The 22,535-nt window shown below is 45.1% G+C and overlaps 1 protein-coding gene across 1 annotated transcript in view; it reads left to right on the forward strand.

Annotated features, from left to right (window-relative positions):
• The window catches only part of LOC122809594 (exosome component 10-like), a 1,034,611-nt gene that overhangs the window by 380,614 nt on the left and 631,462 nt on the right, over positions 1–22,535 (forward strand). The gene's annotated exons all lie outside the window — the stretch shown is intronic.

A 22,535-nucleotide genomic window follows, 5' to 3' on the forward strand; every position in this document is an offset into this window, starting at 1 on the left:
CTGTCACCTTTGGGATTCAGGCTACTGGCCAAGGCTCTTGCCGCCCCTATAGTGCCTTTTTTAGTCGAGGCTCAAAAAACAAACCCACCACCATAAGAACTACAGGTAACAAAAAATGAGGGCAATGCTACTCAATGCTAGGAGTCTAAACCTCAAAATGCACTCACTCGAGGCACTCCTCAAAATTGAACATAGATATCTGTGCAGTGACTGAGACCTAGTTCAAGGCTCCCAAGAGCACTACTACTTTTTTTGGCTTTTCCGGTTAGGGGTCGCCACAGTGAATCACCTGTCTGCTCATGATTTACCAGGCTATAATTCATACCACACGTTTTCTGCCACAAAACCCAGACCGAAACAAAGGGCGGAGGTGTGTCCATATTCATCAAAGACATCCACCCCTCCAGACTAGTTGCAAAATATGATGCCTCTGAAATCATCCAAGTGCAACTAACCCAGAGCAAAAATGCATTCCAAATTGTAGCTTGTTATAGATCCCCCACCATGACCCAGGACCCTCACGCCTCGTTCCTGGGGACATTGGAAAAAAATGAGGGTCTACCCAAATTCCATAATAATGGGCGTCCACCCAAATGCCATAATAATGGGCGATTTCAACTACCCTAACACAAACTGGGAAAACTACTCTTGGACTAATCCCCTTGCTCAACAATTCCCGGAATTTATAAACTCTAATGCCCTGGGTCATCTTGTCAACACCCCCACCAGGGACAAACCGTATCGTGGACCTGGTCATTACAAATATGGGTGACTGGTGCTCAATGCCCGTGATCAACTCCTCACTTGTTAGATCAGACCATAAACTAATCACCCTAGATATCCACATCCTGACCCCACCCCCACACACAAGGAAACCATCGTAAAAAATTTTACCAAAGCGAGCTTCATGCTACTCAAAACTGAGGTGACTAACTTCGCAATGCCTCTGCAGATTTATAACACAGTTACGACTGGTAAATCCTACACAAATGCACTCTACAAGCACTTGCATGAGTGCATGGATCGTGCTATCCCCAACAAAACCAAGACACTATCCTCCAAAAAAAGGAAGCCAATCTGATGGTCCCCTGCCATTAACAAACTCTACAACAGAAGGAAGAAACTGTTGCAAAAAAGAGTAAAAACCCAGGTATGGAGGAACTCCCTGACGGGCCTCAGTAAGAAACTAAGATCTCTCATAAAATCATCCAAAGCTAATTTTGAAAGAAAAATTGCCACGGATTCCAAAGATGACCACAAGGCATTCTTTAGCTATGTCAAGACTCTCCATGGCAACACCCAGATCTGCACCGAGCTACAACAGAGCTTCACAAAATATACAGAGTCAATTGATATTGCCAACATGTTGGCAGATAGGTTCAATGCAAACTTTACCCCCCCTCACCCCCCAAAGGGCCTATAACTATACCAGATGGTTGTAGAGCCCCGGTAGTCACAAACACACAGGTAAAAACGGCACTCTCTCAAGCCCAAAACACAGCATACATGGGACCGGACAACATCCCAGGCTGCGTCTTACACGAACTTCAAAATGAAGTAGCCCCCCCCCCCCCCACCTAAAATCCATGTTCAATCACAGACCCACTGCAGGCTATGTGCCCACAGAATGGTGCACAGCAACGGGTATCCCGTTCAGCAACGGAGGAACCACCACAAACCCTGGGAACTATCAACCTATTAGCCTGACAAGCCTGGTCTGCAAGGCCATGGAGCGTATCATCATGGAACTCATAAAGACATTGGTAACCTCCAAAGTCTGGATGCTACCCAATTTGGATTTGCAAAAGGTAGGTCTTGTCTCCTAAACCTGGTAGACTACTTTAAAACAGTTACTAAATCCATAGACTAGGGCAAGGTGGTCCACACAGCCTACCTGGACCTCACTAAAGCCTTTGACACAATCCCTCATTCAGGAATCATAGATAAATCTTTACAAATAGCAGCCAAGTAGCACAAACGGTCAAAATCAGCAAAAAATATATCCACAGGCTCCCAGATGAATAAACAAATGGTTTAATGCAACAAACGCTTTCGTCTTCTAACTCCTTTACAAAGACTTCTTCAGACTGCAGTCTGAAGAAGTCTTTGTAAAGGAGTTAGAAGACAAAGCGCTTGTTGCATTAAACCATTTGTCTATTCATCTGGGAGCCTGTGGATATATTTTTGCAGGAATCATAGATAAACTCATCAACCTTAACATATAAACCCTTGCGTCACGAGATGGGTGGCCAGCTGGCTCACGGACAGAACCCACACGGTAAGAGTTACAGACTCCAGATCTGACTCCAAACCAGTGACAAGTGAAGTGCTTCAGGGTTCAGTCTTGGGACCCCTCCTGTTCGGTATATACTTCTCTGAAGTGCAAGCGAACACCAGGGGTCTATGACTAACCAATTTTGCAGATGACTGCAAACTGGGTGCCATTATCGATTCCCCTGCCAACATAGACATTCTGCAAAAGGGCCTCACCAAGACCGACACCTGGTGTCAAAATCATGGCCTCAAGCTAAATGCCAAAAAGTGCATTGTTATCCCCTTTGGTAAAAACACGGTACCCATGAATTACCAAATAGGGGGAGGTTCACTTAACACAAAGTGTGATAAGAGACCTTGGACTCAAGTGGATAGTAACCTCTCCTTTGATAACCACATTGCCACAGTGGTCAGAAAATGTTTCTAAATGGCCCACTTAATCTTAAAAGGGTTTGCATCTAGAAATAAGGAAGTCATCGTTCCCCTCTACTCATCACTTATCAGACCCCTCATTGAATACAATACCCCATTTGGGATGTACCTCACAAGACACCTACAACAACTTGAGAGGCCCCAAAAGTACCTCACCAAGAGGATTGCTGGACTCAAACAATTGCCCTATGCTGACCAGCTCAAGAAACTCAAACTCTACTCGGTCGTATACAGCTTACTCCGAGGAGACGTCTGTCTGACATACTAAGCTATGTCAAACCTGGCATTGTTGAACATGCCCCACTTAAAGAAATCCTAATCTCCCCAAGCTACATGCTCTAGGAACCTAAACCTCACCTCAACAATAAATAGGACATTCTGGAGGAATAGATTCTTGTCCCAGAGACTTCCATGCTCTGGAACAAAATTCCAATCCACATCAAGCAGAGCTCTTCATTAGCACTCCTGTTCAAGAAAAACCTTGATAAGTGAATGGGTGATGGGAAATTCACCCCTGGGATTATGTCTGGGGCACTGCTCGATAGAAGGGCAGGAATTTAACAATACATGGGTGGCGAAAGCCAATACACTGTTGGCTAGCCTTGCTTTGACCCTCGGGCCGATAGGTTCATAGGTAGGTACTAGGCTATCTGTCTGCATGTTTTCCAAACAATGCAACCTAGATATTAGTTGCATAGGCAGGTTAGATTTTGCCATATCCATCCTACAAAGGCTGTAACTGCCCATTCTTTCCCAGGAACAGCCACACCACGATGTGTAAGCTTGGGGAATTATCTCAGGTAGCCCTACTGTAATGGTGACCAATATGAAGGACATAGTCCAGGTGTAAGCCACACCACCATGTGTAAGCTTGGGGAATTATCTCGGGTAGCCCTACTGTAATGGTGACCAATATGAAGGACATAGTGCAGGTGTATAGGAACTTGATAAAGTTACCAAGGTTTGGAATTGTTCACTGTTAATATTTCCCTCCCTCTGCCCCTCGTTTCTTGACCTGTTGCCATATTGGATATAGTGTGGGTTCTCAGTCACGTTTTATTCCCAACTACCCTTTCTCCTAAACCCTGTCCCTCTTGCTTAGGTTTGTTTAGTGCTTGGAAATGAAACTTTTGTGAGTTATTCTGGTTTGGTGTTATCCTTGGGGTCATTTACTACCCCGGGTGGTCAGTGCTCTGGCTTCTACCAAAGACTGCAGGTGGATGTCCCCTTTATACCACAGTTGTACTGATGTACAGAGAGAGGGTATTCACCAAGTTGAGGGGAGAGAAAGAGAAACTGTCCATCAGTCAAGGATGTTGGGCCTTCTATGGGAGAAGTTCCAGGAGTTAGCACCACTGCAATAGTGAACATACTTTAACATCTGACTGTACTTAAGATTTTCAGTGGCAGTTAAAGATCCTGCTCAAAAATTGTTAATATCAGAGTTAAGAAGGTAGTCTATAAAAAAGAGTTCTGGTATTTGCAAGTTTGGCTGCAAAAGAGAAAAACGTGCTTGGCTTGCTTGAAGGATCAGCATAGTATGAAGAAAGTATTAGAAAATGGGCTGCAGTGACGCTTTGTCCTGAATCTGCAAAAGTACTGTATGGTAAAGGCAGTGGAAGGTCTAACAGTCAAGCTGAGTTGAATACTGTACATATAATGATCCAAAAATTAGTCAGATGAGGCAGTATTTGGATAGCATTTGAAGGACCAGACCGATACCTCCTCAGGGTGTTTCTGTTCCAGGTCCCTTTTGGTCCTCTACTCCACTTAAAAGACCCAGGAAATAGGATTAGTCAGAGAAGGAGTTTGATTCTGATGAGGAATCCCTTGCTTACGCTTCTCAAATTCCTTCTCCTTTGGACTAAGGGTCAGAGGAAGTGGAATTTATCAGTCCTGATGCTCCCTTTGAAGAGATTTCTTTTGGGGTTACAGTCTCCAGGATGATGGAGTTTTTTAAATGGGATTGTACTCAGGTCTCTGAGATCCATAAGCGGTACTATCAGTTGCTGCAGATGGAATCACCTAAACCTTCTGCTGTTCCTCCTGTTTTGGCTGCTTTGTTGGATGCATTTTCCAATTACTCTTAATGCTCCTGGTTCTCAGCCCCTTGCTCCTAAGAAACCCGATAGGTATTCTAGGGTCCCTCAGGACTGTAAAATTTTGTACAAGTATCCTGTTGCTGACTGCTCAGTGGTGTCTGTAGCCTCTGACGAGCCCTGTCAATTGCTTTCTTCTCCCAAGTTAGACAGCAGGACCACGGAGAGGCTAGGTATGAAGGTTTACACCTTGGCTCTTAGGGCTATTAACCCATATGTCCAGTATGTGTTGCCTCTCCTATCTCAGGCTTTTCAGGTTATTTGTGATCTTTCAGACTCTGAGAGTAAAACTTCTGCTCTTTCCCTATTATGGACTTCTCCCAGGTGGCTCGCCATTCCATCGGGTGTAGTTGTGATGTAGCAGATCCTTCTTCTAGGGCTGCTGCTTCTGGGTCATTGATGAGATGATGTCCTTCATGGATGCATCTGCAGTCATAACAAGTGGGTTGTCCTGTCGTCAGGCAGCCCTTCAGTCGGCCGGATTCCAAAGTCCGGGTCCGGCTTCGGCTGATGTCGCACTCCACCCGACGTCATCACTGCTGGTCTTCGGGTATAAAGGCATCAGCCGACGCCATTTTCCTCAGTCTTTCTTGCCGCGTGGCGCCCGAAGCAGAAGCTGTTCGCAAGTGCCGGTCGGTCGGATCCAGAGATTACTTCTACCGAATACTACTTCGAAGACTTCTAAAGCTAAGTACCCCGTTGGGGACTCTTTCTTGCCTCAGCCGATGTCAGAAAAAGTTAACAATTGTTTAAACTGTGGGAAACAAATACCTCATAAAGATTTCCACTCTTACTGTCTGCCTTGTTTAGGCCCAGCCCACGACGTAGCAGCCTGTTCGGCCTGTGCTTCTTTCAACCGACGAACGCTTAGGCGTCGGTCGGAGTTTGCAGAACAGTTTTTCGGTTCTGATTTTGTGTACATTATGCCGTCGGATCCTCCGACTACCCAATCTAGCAAAAAACGCAAAGATAAAGACCGACACTCGCAGTCCGCGGTTTCGGCGGAAACCATGGTCAAGCAAACCACGAGTGTCTCGGTTTCGGCCGAAACCGAGAAAACTGAACAAAGTACAGCTGATCCTATTCCTACAACCGAGGCCCCTGCTACAACTCTTGAAACGACTTCACAAATTTTACCCACTACGGTGGTTGACTTATCAGACACCATCCCCTTGGATGTTTCTACCCCAGCACGTGGTGCTGCTAGGCCTCCAGCAGCCATGTCCATTAAGGCCTTCGCCAGGGCTAAAGCAGCCAAGACTACTAAAACAGTGCCTGTTAAACCACCCACATCCAGGCCCTCTTCTAGTTCTCAAATGCTTACTTTGGCAGAAGATTTAATTTCTTTAATTAGAGGATCTCAATCTCACCCAGACAGGGCCTCTCAGCCCCCAGAGAAGAGACCTAGGGCAGAGCCCCCCGAGCCAGTGTCCTCTGATGATTCTGCTGATGAATCAGACACAACTGACCAGCCAGAGGCTCCCTTCTCCAATTTTGAAGATTCTGATGCTGAAGAATCCATCCCAGCTGCTTCCCCACCAGAAGAATTCTCCTTTGGGGAAACCTTGCATGCCATGCGAGAACAGTTCCAATGGCAGCAACAGGATTTTTCAGACTCCAGAAAAAGACTTAGGACTTTTCTGCATCTCCCACAGCACAGGCCCTTAGCTATACCCCCTGTTCTCTCTGTGGTGGATGATGCTTTCAATGATGTTTGCTCCGCTCCAGATTCTTTACCCCCAGCCCCTGCCAAACCAGACAGATTTTACAGGGTGCCAGATACTCATCACCACCTTTACAAGGCTCCACTTGCAGACCCAGAAACTATATCCCTGGGCCCCAAGGCAGTAGCCGCGACCATAGCTAAAAACCCTATTCCTTCTGAAAGGGAAGCAAGGTCATTAGACAGATGGGGTAAAAGGTCTACACTTCAGCTACTCTCTCAGCTAGAGCTTTAAACTGTCAGTTTCACATGATACAATACCAAGAGTTTATGCTGGACCAGTTAACTAATAAACTAACCACTGATGAATCTCTTGATAAGAAATATGTATTAGAGATGGTAAATAACATACAACAGGTTAGCAACCATTCCTTAAAATGTGGCTATGATGCACTGGAGGCTTCATTTAGATCAGCCATGACAGGCACAGTGATAAGAAGGCATGCATGGCTAAAGGAACAAGCTTTACCGGATCATGTTAAAGCTAAGTTGCTAGATGCTCCTATGGACAAGACAAGTTTGTTTGGTACATCTGCCCAGCAGGTTATGAAGAAAATGGAAGAAAAGGCAAAATCTGTTCAAACTGTTAAAGATTTCTTGCAGGTTCAACCCCAAGGTTTAGCAGGAACTGGCCTGCCAAAATTGGTCCTTTCCTGACTCCACAAAATTTCAAAGGGGCAGGAATAGACGTTCCAGAGGCAGAAACCAATCCAGAGGAGGTGCCTACAGAGGAAGACAGTGGCAAGGTAACAACAGAGGCACAGACACAGCCACTGCCACTACATCAACACAACCACAGTGACTTAACCCTAAATCCGCCTACCAGGGAACAAATAGCAGCTCCTCTAGGCGGAAAGTTAACCTTATTTTCAAAGAACTGGCACTACATAACAAAGGACAAGTGGATTTTACAAACCATAGATCAAGGTTACCGGTTTCACTTCCACACTTTTCCAGTCAAAAGAGGAATGCCAAATCTACCTCCAAATCAAAAAACAGAGGCTCTACGCCAGATAATGGAGTTAGCAAACATGAGAGCTGTGGAAAGAGTGCCAACAGCAGAGCAAGGAAAGGGGTTCTACTCCAGACTATTCCTAGTTCCAAGAAAGGAAAAAAGTTGGAGACCAATTCTCGACCTGTCCACCTTAAATACATACATCATTGTCCCAAAATTCAAAATGCTGACCCTACAGCAACTTCTTCCCATGCTGGGCAAGGAGTCTTGGCTGGTAACTCTAGATCTCAAGGAGGCATACCTGCACGTCCCCATTCGACCAATCTGCAGAAGATACCTCAAATTTCTTGCATGATCAGAGCACTATCAATTCTCAGCATTGCCTTTTGGCTTATCTACTGCGCCCAGAGTATTCACAAAATGCCTGGCATCAGTAATCGCCCATTGCAGACTGCAGGGAATTCAAATTTACCCATACCTGGACGACTGCCTGCTACAAGGGGACAACAAAAGCAAGCTGACAACAGATTTACAAAGGGTCATTTACTTGCTACAAGCACTGGGATACACAGTCAATTTACAAAAGTCAAGGCTGATACCATCCCAAACAAGGACATTCTTGGGCGCGGAATTGGACACAGTAAAACAAATGGCATTCCTGACTACAGAAAAACAAGAAGAACTCCCTCTATACTTCTTGGCACTAACAAAACTGAACAAGTTAACAGCAAGAAAAGTACTGCAGGCCTTGGGCTTCATGGCATCATGCATAATCTTGGTTCCATTTGCCAGACTACATATGAGAAAACTACAGTGGTACCTAAAGAATTTATGGTCCCAACACAGACACAGTCTAGAAACAGAAATCCCACTAATTCCATGCTTAAAACAGGAGTTCCTATGGTGGGCTCAGGCATGCCAGTCAAACCCAGGCCTACCCTTTCGCAGATGTCAAGCAAGCCAGACCATCACAACAGACGCTTCAGACCTAGGATGGGGGCCCACATGCTGGACAAATGCGTGCAAGGATTGTGGACACAGGATCAACTTCAACTGCACATCAACCTAAAAGAAATGCTGGCAGTAAAACTGGCAATCCAAAAGTTCAAACCATTTCTCAAAGAGGGCCAGTTGATGATGAGGACAGACAACACCACAGTCATGTGGTACATCAACAAACAGGGAGGCACTCATTCATACCCCCTATGCAGAATGACCTTGGAGCTGTGGACCCTGGCACTCAGCTACAACATCCAGTTACAGGCAATATTTGTACCATGGAAAGACAATACCCTAGCAGACATATTAAGCAGAACCACTTCGGATGCCCACGAATGGAAGCTTCACCCGGACATCTTCAAGACCATCTCAAAGAAATGGGGAATGCCACAGATAGACCTATTCGCATCACCTCTCAATCACCAGCTCAAAAAATTCTGCACAAGGACATTCCACCCATTAGCATGGAAAGTGGATTCGCTCTCTTTCAACTGGAAAGGCCTAACAGCATATGCATTCCCGCCTCTTCCTTTGATACACAAGGTACTACTGAAAATCAAGGAAGAACGTCCAAGGATAATCCTGATAGCTCCAAACTGGCCAAGACAACACTGGTACCCACTACTGAGGAGCATATCTCGGAACAATATGTGGACAATTCCCCTGATGCCCTTGATGTTAACGCAGAACAACTACAGCATCATACATCCAAACCTAAAATCCTTGCAACTGACTGCATGGAACATCACATAACAGCAGCTATTCCAGAACTTTCCCAAAGAGTTAAAGACATTATTCTTTAAGCACGCAGACCTTCAACAAGAAGGAACTATGCTGGAAAATGGAAAAGGTTTGTCATCTGGAGTACGGAAAGAGGAAAAGATGTGTCAAACATAGATATGCCTAACATTCTGGAGTATCTGGCCGAACTTCTTCATTCAGGCCTGTCCTACTCCTCCATCAAGATACATGCATCAGCTATTTCAGCAGAATACAGCTTTGATACACCTGTTTTTTCGCACCCTTTGCTCAGGCAATTCCTCAGAGGAATCAAGAATGTAAAACCTCCAAGGAAACCACCATTACCAGCTTGGGATTTAAACTTTGTGCTAGAAAAGTTGACACTAGCACCCTTTGAACCAGCAGCAACAGCAGACCAACAACACCTGTCATGGAAAACTGCTTTCCTACTGGCAATTACTTCAGCAAGGAGGGTTTCAGAACTACAGGCCTTAATGGCAGTGCAACCCTTCCTAATCTTCCACCAAGATAGAGTGTCCATGAGGATTAATCCTACATTTATGCCTAAGGTGGTATCCAGACTGTCTTTAAACCAGGCAATCCACCTACCTACCTTCTTTCCCAACCCACAAAACAGAGGGGAAAGAATACTGCATACCTTGGATGTACATAGACAGCTACGCTACTACTTGGACAGAACAAAAAATAGCAGAAAGACTGACCAACTTTTTGTAGCCTATGCAACAGGAAGGGAAGGAAAAGCTATTTCCAAACAGACAATCTCCAAATGGATAGGAAATTGCATACGATTCTGTTACTCCTTCCATGGAAAACCAATTCCACAGAACATAAGACCTCATTCTACAAGGGCAACAGCCACTACCACAGCCTTCATACGAGGAGTGGCAACCAAAGACATTATTGAGGCGGCTACTTGGACCTCCGTGCATACATTTGCCAAGCATTATAATTTGCCTCTATATTCCAGATCCCGAGCAGGGTTTGCCACTGCTGTACTGCAAGGGATCCTAAACACACCATAATCTACTTTTATCCTCCTCCCTAGTTGGCTATGGTATTCTACCCACTTGTTATGACTGCAGATGCATCCATGAAGGACATAGTACAGTTTTGTACCTACCATAAATGTAGATGTCCGAACTGGATAGCATCTGCAGTCAGGATTACCCTCCCTCCATTCCCTCTGTGGTACTCCTAGGGTGTTTACCCTTCTAATAGCTAGCTGTTGGGGGGGAGTCTTTTATGGTGTATTTGTTTGTGTATATGTACATACATGCTTATTGTTGTGTTTACCTCTATCTATTTGGAAACATTGGCATCTATCCAAATTTTAGCCTGCAAGAGGGCTACTGGCATCTGGGGCAAGAAACACTGAGGAAAATGGCGTCGGCTGATGCCTTTATACCCGAAGACCAGCAGTGATGACGTCGGGTGGAGTGCGACATCAGCCGAAGCCGGACCCGGACTTTGGAATCCGGCCGACTGAAGGGCTGCCTGACGACAGGACAACCCACTTGTTATGACTGCAGATGCTATCCAGTTCGGACATCTACATTTATGGTAGGTACAAAACTGTACTTTCTTCGTGTTTCACTGTTGCAATCATTACATTTGGGTAATCCTGCTGGCAGGTTGCCCTCAGTCGGCCTGAATTTCAAAGTCCTGGGTCGGCTGCTGTCACCCCTTCCCTGACGTCAGGTCGTCAGGGGTATAAAAGAAGCAGCTGACGCCATTTTCTTCAGTCTTTCTTGCTGCGCGGTGCCCGAAGCAGAAGCAGTTTAAAAGTGCTGGTCGGCAGACTCCTGAGATTTTGTGTTCGAATTTCAGATCCGAAGACTTCAATAAAGCTAAGTACCCCGTTGGGAAACTTTTTTCTTGCTCTAGACCGATGTCAGAAAAAGTAAATAATTGTATTTCTTGTGGAAAGCAAATACCTCATAAGGACTTTCATTCTTACTGTATTCCTTGCCTAGGCCCTGATCACAGCGTTTCTGGTTGTCGGTTTTGTGCTAGATTTAACCAACACACTGTTAAGCGTCAGAATGATTTTGCTTTAAACTATTTTGGACGCCGGTTTAATTATCCAGAAATGTCGTCGGATAGCCATCAGACTACCGCAGTTCACAAAAAACGCAAAGAAAAACAGAGATAAACAACCGAGGTCCAAAACCGACGGCTAAGCTTCTCCTAAGCCAGTCGCCGGTTCGCTGGTTCTCAGTGAAGTGCTTTCGCAGCCCCTGACGCCTGCTACTTTAAAGTCGCAGACCGCTACCAACTTCCACGTGGAGTCGGCCATGCCGCTGGAAACTCAAGGTATTGGAGCCTCGGATACTATTCCCTCAGATCTGTCCGGAGCCGCTGAACAGGCACCGGTTTCTGAGGGTGTTTTCAGACCTAAACATCTTTACATTAAACCGACTTCAGCTTCTAAGGCAAAGACTAAAGTTCCTTCTAAAGCAAAGAAACAAACTCGAGCCACGTGGACAGGCCTCTGTGCCCAAAAAACAGATGCTCAAAATGGCCAAAGACTTGATTACCTTGATCAGTGGTTCCCATCCACCTCTTGATAAGAGGCCTAGGCAAGAGAGACTGACTATGAATCTTCAGATCAAGTTTCTATTTGTTCTGATTCCTCTTCTGATCAGGAATATTCTCTTCCCCCCTATGAGGATTCTGATGCTGAAGAATCTATACCGTCAGCTTCTCCTCCAGCGGACTATTCTTTTGGGGAAACCTTGCATACCATGAGGGAGCATTTCCACTGGGAGAGCCAAGATATTTCAGAATCTAAAAAGAGGCTCAGGGATTTCCTTTTACTACCTCAACACAGGCCTCTAACCATTCCACCTGTGTTAGACATTGTAGATGTGTTTTTGGAGTCTAGTCTTACCCCTGACTCCTTACCTCCAGCTCCTGTTAAGCCTGACAGATATTACAGGGTTCCTGACTCTCATAAATTCCTTTTTAAAAACTCTTCTGCAGACCCAGAAACTATTTCACAGGGTCCCAAAGGAGTTAGGGCTTCCACAGCAAAAAACCCTACCCCCTCTGACAGAGATTCTAGGGCACTGGATAGATGGGAAAAAAGGTTTACAGATCTGCTACCTTGGCTATAAGGGCCTTAAATTGTCAATTTCATATGCTCAAATATCAGCAACATGTCATTGCATTGCTTAAACAGAAAATGTTAAACTCTGAATGTGCAGAAAACCAGGAAATGCAGGATTTATTGCATGCAGCTGAACAAGTTGGAAAGCATACTTTGCAATGTGATTTTGATTCTTTGGGGGCCTCCTGCAGGGCCACAGTTACGGGCTCTGTAATTAGGAGGCATGTTTGGTTAAAGGAACAAAATCTGCCTGATCATGTCAAAGTTAAATTATTAGATGCACCTTTACAACATGATGCTTTGTTTGGTGTTAAGGCAGAAGAGGTGTTAAAGAAAATGGAGGACAAAGCTAAATCTATGCAAACTGTCAAAGATTTTTTACAAGTACAGCCACCTAGGTTTAGTAGACACTGGCCTACAAAGAATTGGTCCTTTCCTGTGTCAGACCTCAAAGGGGCAGATCCAGATACCCTAGAGGCAGATCCCAGGCTCAAGGTTCATACATGTGAAAGCAATGGGGTGCCTCTACCTCCAAAGTTGGAGAAGACAAATCACAACCATACAGGAAGCAGTCCCAATGACTTCCCCCTGCCTGCACCAAGCACTTATCTACTGACAGCACCCTTAGGGGGAAAATTAGCACTATTTTCTCAAAATTGGCACATTATAACCCAAGACAAGTAGGTTCTAAATATAGTGTCACAAGGCTTACAAGTTCCATTTCCATACCCTGCCAAAGGCAAACGGCTGGCCAGATCTGCCAAAAAATAAATGGGCAGAGGCACAAAAACAAATCTCATCCCTCATGGACATGGGGGCCATTCAACAAGTACCAGAGCAAGAGTAGGGACAAGGATTTTACTCAAGACTGTTCTTGGTACCCAGAAAGGACAAGGCCTGGAGACCAATACTGGACCTATCTATTCTGAACACATTTCTGGATGTACCAAAATTCAAAATGTTGACTTTGCAGCAGCTTCTGCCCATGCTGGGTAAGAATGCTTGGCTTGTGACTTGACCTAAAAGAGGCATACCTGCATGTCCCAATCAGACAATAATGCAGAAGATACCTCAGATTCAAGGCTGGCTCAGTGTACTACCAATTTTCTGCACTGCCCTTTGGCTTGTATACTGCGTCCAGGGTCTTTACAAAGTGCCTGGCACCAGTAATTGCATTATGCAGACAAAGAGGAATACAAATATATCCTTACTTGGATGACTGTCTAATTCAAGCAGAGAACAAGGACATTCTTCTACAGCGTCTGTCATTTGTGCAAAGACTTCTAACATGCCTAGGGTACACAAGTCAACGAAACAAAATCAAAACTAGTACCCTCTCAAGAGATAATATTCCTGGGCGCAAGCTTTTAAATACAACTGCCCAGGTGGCTTATCTCACACCAGACAAAGGCAACTGACTACCTGTTTCAAAATGTTGGCAACAAAGGCCCAGTTATCTGCAAGAAAAATTCTGCAGGCTTTGGGCTTCATGACATCCTGCATCCTACTAATTCCATATGCAAGACTGCATATGAGGAAACTTCAGTGGTACCTAAGAAGTGTTTGGACTCAACATTGCCACAGCCTGGAAACATTGATTACTCTCATTCCTTGCCTGCAACAGGAGTTTCGATGGTGGGCGAAGGCTTGTCACCAGAACAAGGGACAGCCATTCACATTACCCCCAGCCAGGCAGACACAACGGATGGATCAGATTATGCCTGGGGGGCCCACATGGCAGGAAGATGCGTTCAGGGCACATGGTCCTCAAACCAAATGCATCTGCATATCAATCAAAAAGAGATGCTAGCTGTTCAAAATGCCCTGACAGCCTTAAAGGACCTACTTCATTTGGGACAACTACTGATAGACAGACAACACCATGGTTATGTGATATATAAACAAGCAGGGAGGCACAAATTCTTACCTCCTTTGCAGAGTAACCATGACTTTGTGGGACACAGCATTTACTTACCAAGTACATTTGCAGGCACAATTCCTGCCAGGAAAGGAAATCACTCTGGCAGACGAACTAAGCAGAAACCTCATGGATCCCCACGAGTGGCAGCTGGATCCACAAGTCTTCAGCATGATAACAAGGAAATGGGGATGTCCGGACATAGATCTATTTGCCTCCCCTCACAACTACCAACTAAAAAGATTCTGCACAAGGACTTATCACAGACAAGCATTGAAAGTGGATGTCCTAGCTTTCAGCTGGAAAAACCTATCAGTATATGCCTTTCCTCCACTGCCTCTCCTCCCCATGGTGCTCCTAAAGGTCAGACAGGAAAAGCCAAAGATGATACCGATTGCCCCAGACTGGCCCTGCCAGTACTGGTATCCAATCCTAAGGAACTTGTCTCAATGTCCAGCTTGAACCTTACCTCAAATACCTCATCTACTGTCCCAGCAAAACAATCAGATCCTGCACAGCCAACTCAGAACTTTAAACCTAGCAGCATGGCGGATAATGTAGTCATACAAAACACACCTCTCAGTAAAGCTGTCATGGGTGTCATTTTGGAAGCCAGAAGGCCTCGTACTAGAAAATCTTATGCTGGGAAATGGAAGAGATTCTATGCTTGGATCAAGGCACAAGGAACTGATACAGCTGTACCAAATATTCCTCAGATTTTGCAATACTTAACTGAGATGCTGGACAAAGGCCTATCTTTTTCATCAGTTAAAATTCATGCCTCTGCCATTTCGGCTCATTAGAATACAAAGCCATCAATCTTCTCTCATCCTTTATTAAAGCAGTACCTCAGAGGAGCCAAAAATTTAAGGCCTGCAAGGAGATCACCAATACCTGCATGGGACCTCAACTATTTCTTGGAAAAACTCACCCTGCCTCCTTTTGAGCCAGCTGCTACTGCTGATATAAAGTTTTTATCTTGGAAAACAGCTCTGCTCCTAGCAATAACTTTGGCAAGACGAGTTTCAGAGCTACAAGCCCTCATGGCTGTGGAACCTTTTATCATTTTTTATCCAGACAGGGTCTCACTGAGGATAAACCCAACATTTATGCCTAAGGTGGTGTCCAGTGTGGCTCTTAACCAAACTATTCATCTGCCAACTTTTTTATCCAAATCCACAGAACAAGGGGGAGAGAATTCTGTATTCCTTGGACGTACACAGACAGCTTAGATTCTACTTGGACAGAACCAAAGTTTTTGGGAAGACAGAGCAATTGCTAGTGGCATATGCTGCAAGATCACAAGGAAAGGCTATGTCAAAGCAGACTATTTCAAAGTGGATAGGCCACTACATTCGTTTCTGCTATTTACACCATGGCAAGCCAGAGCCTAAGGGCATTAGGCCACATTCCACCAGAGCTGCAGCCACTTCAGCAGCCTTTCTCAGGGGAGTACCAACCAAAGACATTTTAGAGGCTGCTACTTGGAGTTCAGTACACACCTTTACAAAGCACTATCATCTGCCACTCTACTCTGAATCCAGGGCAGGCTTTGCCACTGCAGTTCTGCAGGGCCTCATAGCCACTCTTAATGCTGTTTAGCTCCAGCCTCCCAACCACAGCTTTGGGACTCTTCCCAAATGTAATGACTGCAACAGTGAAACACGAAGAACATAGTACAGTTGTGTACACTTAACATGAATGTAGATGTTAGAGTGTATTCACTGTTGCAGTCCAGGTTACCCACCCGCCATCCCCCTTTTTACTGCTGAAACTTTTCTTTCCTACTCTGATTTATGCAACCTATGTGGTGTATTTGCTTGTAGATGAATGTAAATTTTATATATTGGTGCATGTATTTATATATATATATATATATATATATATATATATATATATCTATATATACACATACATATATATATATATATAGATATATATATATATATATATATATATATATATATATATATATATATATATATATATATAGATATATCTATATATATATATATATATATATATATATATATATATTACCCTTTTAGGGGGCACCTGACATCTGGGGCAAGTAAAACTGAAGAAAATGGTGTTGGCTGCTTCTTTTATACCCCTGACGACCAGACAGGGAAGAGGTGACAGCAGCCAACGCAGGACCCAGGACTTTTGAATTCAGGCCGACTGAGGGCAACCTGCCAGCAGGATTACCCAAATGTAATGACTGCAGCAGTGAATACACTCAAACATCTACATTTATGGTAAGTGTACACGGACTGAACCACAAAAGGAGGGGGAGTATCCATATTCATCAAGGATACCCACACTTCCAGGTTAGTGGCACTGCACGAAGCATCGGAAAACATCCATGTGCAACTAACAGTGGGTAAAACTGCCTTTCAGTTTGCACCCTGCTACAGACCACCATCCCAGTCTCTGGTACCTCACGTGGCTTTCCTGAGAACACTGGAGAATATGAAGGTCTTTCCAAATACCTTTATATTGGGTGACTTCAACTACCCTAACATTGACTGGGAAGCACTACTCAAGCCCAAACAACCTAGCCCAGAGGTTCCTAGAATTTATAAACTCAAATGCTATGGAACAACTGGTCACCACGCCTACAAGAGGGGATACCATACTGGACCTGATCATCACAAACATGGGGACTCTATGCTCTGCATCAGAGGTACACCCCTCATTGGTAAGATCAGACCACAAATTAATCTCGCTGGGCATCCACATCCCGACCCCACCACCACCCCAGAAAACCACAGTAAAACATTTCTCCAAGGCTAATTTCACACTTCTCAAAACCGAGGTGAATTCACTCAAAGCCCCCTGGTCAGTGGAAACTACGGCCCAGACTGCAGAATCCTTTAAAAATGCATTTTATGGACATCTTCAGGAATGCATGGATCATGCAATCCCAAATAAAACCAAGACCCAATCCTCCAAAGGCAGGCGTCCTGTCTGGTGGACCACTGCCATAAATAAGCTATACAACAAAAGGAGGAAGCTACTGCAGGATAGAGCAAAATCCCTCAATAAGAAAGCATCACTGATCAGTACTAGCAAAAGACCACGGTCCCTTATAAAATCTTCCAAGGCCAGCTTCGAGAGAAAAATTGCACAAGACGCTAAAGATAACCACAAGGCCTTCTTTAGTTATGTTAGAAACCTAGGTGGCAACTCGCAGATATGTTCGGAGTTGGTCCAAAATGACAAAAAATACACTGAACCCACAGACATTGCCAACATCCTGGCGTATAGGTTCAGTGCAAATTTCTCCCCCCTTCCCCCCCAAAAGAGCAAATATCTATCCCAGCAGAGAGTTGTCCCCCTGTCATCTCAGATGCTCAGGTGGGAGCTGCCCTCTCCAAAGCAAAAAAGCACAGCATCAGTGGGACCGGACGGTGTCCCGGGCTGCGTCCTACAGGAGCTCCCAAAAGAGCTAAAACCTCATATTAGTTTACTGTTCATTCTCAGCCGTACTACAGGATATGTACCCAAGGAATGGAGTACAGCAGCAGTGGTCCCACTACACAAGGGTGGAGCCTCAACGGACCCTGGAAACTATCGCCCCATATCCCTGATTAGCCTGATCTGCAAAGCTATGGAGCAGATCATCATGGAACTCATTAACAAAGACATTGGGGAATTACAGATGCTAGATCCTACGCAATTCGGTTTTGTTAAAGGCAGATCCTGCCTCTTGAACCTGGTTCTTCGAAACAGTCACCAAGGCCATAGATGAAGGTAAGGTAGTCCACACAGCCTACCGGGACCTCGCAAAAGCCTTTGACACCATACCCCACTCTGGCATCATAGATAAGCTCTCCAGCCTAAATATTAACCCCTATGTCATAAGATGGGTTGCAAACTGGCTCAAGGACAGAACCCACATGGTCAGAGCCATGTCAGACTCTAAACCTGTTACAAGTGGCATCCCACAGGGCTCAGTCCTGGGACCGCTCTTGTTCGGTATATATTTTTCAGAGGTACAGGCCAACACGGGAGGACTTTGGCTGACCAAGTTCGCAGATGACTACAAACTGGGTGCCATAATCAGCTCTCCAGCTGACACAGGCATCCTCCAAAAGGGTCTCACAGAGATGGGCAACTGGTGCCAAAGCCATGGCCTAAAACTAAACACCAAGAAGTGTATAGTCATTCCCCTTTGGGAAAAATAAAGTGCCCACAAACTACCACATAGGCGTTAATCCATTAAGTACGGAGGAAGTAATTAGGGACCTGGAAACCCAAGTTGATAGTAATCTCTCCTTTGACAACAACGATGCCAAAGTGGTTAGAAAGACCTTCTATATAGCCCACCTTATCATGAAAGGGTTCACATCTTGATCAAGGGAGGTCATTGTGCCCCGTTACTCATCCCTCATCAGGCCCATAATTTAATACAGTGCCCTGTTTGGGATGTACCTTACCCGACACCTGCAGCAACTGGAAAGACCACAAAAGTACCTCACCAAGAGGATCCAGAGTCTCAAACAGATGACCTATGCTGCCAGGCTAAAGAAACTCCAGCTCTACTCAGTTGCATACCACCTGCTTAGAGGCGATCTGTGCCTGACGTATAAGCCATGTCCAACCCAGAATTAATGGACATGCTCCTCCTCAAAAAATCCAAATCCACTAGAGCTACGCGCTCAAGGGACTTGAATCTCAACACAGAAATTAATAGGACATGCTAGAGAGACAGATTTGTGGCCCAGAGGCTCCCAGCACTCTGGAATAGAATCCCAGTCCATGTCAGGCAGAGCCCCTCACTGACTCTCTTCAAGAGAAATCTTGACGAGTGGATGGGTGATCGTAGGTTTACCCCAGGGATCACTTCTGTGTCACTACTAGACAGAGGCACAGTAAACTAACCTAAAAAGGGCACAGTAAAACCCATTTTTAAGGGGTGGCGAAAGCCAAACACACTCTGGCTAGGCTGATAAATGTCCTAGGGCATATAGCCTAGTATCAACCTATGAACTTATGAACTGTACTGTATTCTTAGCTTCGGCTTCAGCCATTGCCAGTGATGTGAGGGCTAAGTTGATGGATGCCCCCTCTTGATAATAAAAACTTGTTTGGGGAAGCTGCTGCTGATTTCTTTCATTTCCCCTTCAAGATAAGGTGACTGGTTTACAGGAGCTCAGAAATGTTTGTTTCTCCTGTAAATTTCAGAGAAACTACCCCAATAAGCCAGCCTTTGTTCGCAGGTAATCTTGCCCCCCTCCTCCTCCTAGGGTAAAAAGGATGAAAGTGGGCTACTCAGACTTCAGGGACTCAGAACTGTTCTTTTCCAGATAAGTCAGGTGCTGTCTTATCTGTTTCTACCCATCTTTCAGCTATGTTCCTATTTCTGTTGTGCCTCCCCCCCTTTGGCTACAGATTCTCTTGTACTTTCCATTATTCGCCAAAGGTATTTCATGGTGTGGAATCCCCCCCTCCCGTTTTATGGGCACAACTCCCCTTTTTCCCCCAGTGGTCCTCTGGGACAGTTTGATTCACGGTACTATTCAAGAGGGGTGCCTGTGTCCCAAAGGGGAAGGGGGTTGTACTCCAGAATGTTTCTAGTACACAGAAAATAGGGTACTTGGAGACCATGTCTAGACCTCTCTCATCTAAACAGTTTCCTGAAGGTGCTCACTTTTCAAATGTTGTCCCATCAGACTCTATTCTCTGTTTTACTACTTCAGTCTTGTATAGAGTCTCTGGATCTCAAGGATGCTTATCTCCATATTCCGTTCCATCCCCTTTTCAGGATGTTTTTGTGTTTCTCTATTGCTTCCTGGCATATTCAGATGTTCTTCGTGTTTCACTGTTGCAGTCATTACATTTGGGTTATCTGCCTGCAGGTAGCCCTCAGCCGGCCTGATTATCAAAGTCTTGGGTCCTGTGTCGGATGCTCTCTCTTCTTCCATGACGTCAGGTCAAGTTGTATAAATGCATGCAGCTGACGCCATTACATCAGTCTTTCTTGCCGCACGGTGCCCGAAGCAGAAGTAGTTCACAAGTGCCGGTCTGCCGACTCCTGAAATTTTCGTTTTCGAGTTTCAGAACCGAAGTCTTCAGAAAGCGAAGTACCCCATTGGGCATCCTTTTTTCTTGCTCTAAACTGATGTCAGTAAAAGTTCACAATTGTATTACTTGTGGAAAGCAAATACCTCATAAAGATTTTCATTCCTACTGCATTCCTTGCCTAGGCCCTGACCACGACGTTCCTCGCTGTCGGTTTTGTGCCTTATTTTATCCTCGAACTATTCGTGGTCAGTCCATTTTTGCAGCAAACTTTCGGTTCTCGGTTTAATTATCCAGAAATGGCTTCGGTAAGCCACCCGACTACTGACATTCCGAAAAAAAAAAGTAAAGATAAAGCCAGAGACCGACCGCATAGGTCCAAAGCTGCTGATGACACTTCCGTTAAGCTAGTCGCCAGTTTGCCGGTACTCAGGCGCTTTCGCAGGACTTAATACCCGCTACTTCAGATTTGCAGGCCTCTACTGAGACCCATTCGGAGTCTGGTAATGCGCAAGATGCTTCGACTATGGAACCTCGGATGCCTCGACTATGGAACCTCGGATGCCTCTATCTTGTTATAGGTCTGGAGCCGCTGCGCAGGCACCGGCTTCTGAGGGTGTATTCAGGCCTACGGACTTGCATTTCAAACTGACGCCATCTTCTTCAAGGGCTAAAACTCGACCCACGCCTAGAAAACCGTCGTCCAAACTGCATGGTCAAGCCCATATGCCTGAAAAACAGAAGATAAGGATGGCTGAAGACCTTATTACTCTAATTAGGGGAAGCCAGCCTTCTCCCTCTAGACCACCTAAAACTGATTTTCCTTCTGATTCTTCTGATCAGGATTCTAAAATTTCTGATGTTCTTTGTGTTTGACTGTTGCATTCATCACATTTGGGTTATTTGCTTGCAGTAGCCCTCAATCTGCCTGATTATCAAAGTCTTGGGTCCTGCGTCGGTTGCCGTCTCATCTTCTGTGACGTCAGGTAGTCAGGGGTATAAAGCATGCAGCTGACGCCATTACATCAGTCTTTCTTGCCGTGTGGTGCCCGAAGCAGAAGCAGTTCGCAAGTGCCGGTCAGCCGACTCCTGAAATTTTCGTTTTCGAGTTTCAGAACCAAAGTTGAAGTACCCCATTGGGGAAACTTTTTCTTGCCAATGTCAGTTAAGTCAATAATTGTATTTCTTGTGGAAAGCAAAAACCTCATAATGATTTCCATTCGTACTGTATTCCTTGCCTAGGCCCTGACCATGACGTACCTCGCTGTCGGTCTTGTGCCTTATTTAAGCAACGAACTACTCTGCATCGGTATATTTACGCTTCTAAATATTTTGGTATGTGGTTCAATTATCCAGATATATCTTCGGTAAGCCATCCGACTACTGACATTCCAGAAAAATGCAAAGATAGACAGAGACAGGCCACCTAGGTCCAAAGCTACCGACGATGCTTCTCCTAAGCCAGTCGCCAGTACTCAGTGAGGCACTTTCGCAGCCCCCTGATACCCGTTACTTCAGATTCACAGGCCTCTACTGAGACCCATTCGGAGTCTGGTATGTCGCGAGATGCTTCAACTGTGGAACCTACGGATGTCTGTACCTTGGATGGGTCCGGAACTGCTGTGCAGGCACCGGCTTCTAAGGGTGTATTCAGGCCTACTGACTTGCATATTAAATCAACGCCATCTTCTTCTTCAAGGCCTAAAACTCAAACCATGCCTAGAAAACTGGCGCCCAGACCGCATGTTCAGGCTTCTGTGCCTTAAAAGCAAATAAGAATGTCTGAAGACCTTATTACTTTAATCAAGGGGAAGCCAACCTTCCCCCTCTAGAGACCTCGGACTGAATTTGCTTATGATACTTCTGACTAGGGTTCTGAAATTTCTGTTTCTTCTGATGACCAGGATTTACCTTCATCTACTTATGAGGATTCTGATGTAGAGGAGACTCTCCCCCCCCCCCCCCCCAAAGGATTTCTGTTTTGGTGAAACCTTGCACACTTTTAGGCAGCATTTTTGTTGGGAAAGCCAGAATTATTCTGATTCTAAAAAGAGGCTTAGGGATTTCTAAGTCCTGCCCCAGCACAGGCTTTTAGCTATTCCTCCTGTACTAGACATTGTTGATGATGCCTTTTCGGGAAATCTAGCTTGGCCCCTGACTCTACTTCCTGCTCCCAGAAAACCTGATAGATATTACAGGGTTCCTGACTCTCAAGTTCCTTTTTAAAAATTCTACTG

Source organism: Protopterus annectens, chromosome 8.part0, assembly GCF_019279795.1.
Source record: "Protopterus annectens isolate FY-2018-M chromosome 8.part0, PAN1.0, whole genome shotgun sequence".
NCBI lineage: Eukaryota > Metazoa > Chordata > Ceratodontiformes > Protopteridae > Protopterus > Protopterus annectens.